The sequence below is a fragment of the Sus scrofa genome, chromosome 13 (genome assembly GCF_000003025.6).
Source record: "Sus scrofa isolate TJ Tabasco breed Duroc chromosome 13, Sscrofa11.1, whole genome shotgun sequence".
Taxonomy (NCBI): Eukaryota; Metazoa; Chordata; class Mammalia; order Artiodactyla; family Suidae; genus Sus; species Sus scrofa.
In genome coordinates this window covers 7,353,621-7,354,851 of record NC_010455.5, presented here as the reverse complement: position 1 = coordinate 7,354,851, position 1,231 = coordinate 7,353,621, and the positions used below count along the sequence as shown (strand labels likewise).

The following is a 1,231-nucleotide window of genomic DNA, read 5'->3' as shown; positions in this document are numbered from 1 at the left end:
AACAGGGAAATGTTGAAGGTGCTGGGGAGGGAGTTCAGGGGTTAAAAGCCATGGGTCAGGGCTGAAGCTAGAGCCTGGCTGCAGAAGCTCTTCACTCAGTCCCATTATCCAGGCTCCACCCACCCTGCCCCTGATCACAGTCGCCACGTGGCCCCCCTTCCACCCTGGCTACCATGATCACCTTCCTGACCCTGGCCTGTCAGAAAGCATCTCTCAGTTATTCCAAGATTCTCAATGGGACGAATGGGCTGTCTCCCCAACTCTCAGCCCTGGCCAGTGTACTTGTGCAAGGGTGGCTGCTCTGTGGGGCAGTCCTGGTCCACCCCAGATGTGTCCTCACTGCTGCACAGTCTAAAGGACAGCTACAGAGTGTACCTGGCCTTGGGGTATGCAGAGGCTAGAGAGCAGATGAGGGAAGTAGTTTGCTCTATCCCCCACCCTTTACCCCAGATTAGCCCCACCCACCTGAACCTTGACCAGGACATCATGCTTCTGGAACTGCAGTTACATCCAAATCCTGCCCCCTCTCCCACCATGACTGCCTCCCTCCTGGTACCTGCAGTTGGGTGTCTGGTCGGGGCACTACCACCAGCCCCCAGGTGAGTTATCCCAAACCATCAGTGTGCAAACATCCAGCCACACTCAGATGAGGAATATCATCAAATCACACCCAACATGCTTTGTGTCGGGACTAAAGAGGGTGGCAAGGACTCCAGAGGTCCCCTAATCTGTAATGGGACACCCCATGGCATCATCTCCTGGGGAGACCTCCCATGTGGGCAGTTCAACTGGCCTGGCAGGTATACAAGTCTCTCAATATGTTCCCTGGATCTGAGAAACAATTAGAAAATGGACAACCCAGGAGCAGAAATGGAGGAAAAGTCCACAACAAAAGTCAGGTTGGTCTACCTGCCTCCTCACTCGATTTGCACAGCCCTTCTCTGTACCTCACAAAGTCTTCTACTTGAACCAGTGACCCATGTCCTCAAAATGCCCAAATCCTGACTGGCATCATTCATTTCAAAAGCATTCCTGCATCAGCATCATGGTCTCCAAGATGTTCCATCCCTGAAACATCCCAGCCCTTCTGGAAGGCCCAACCCAGACAAAGCTCCAAGTCTCCCAACTGTTTCAAGATTAACCCAGGTCCCCGTCTGAATGTTCTATCTGTGAAATACTCTTAAATACCTCAACAAACCCATCTCAACAATATTCTACATCCCATGAATGA

The 1,231-nt window shown here is 52.0% G+C and overlaps 1 pseudogene; it reads left to right on the top strand.

Annotated features, from left to right (window-relative positions):
- LOC110256566 lies at positions 244-976 on the top strand (annotated as a pseudogene).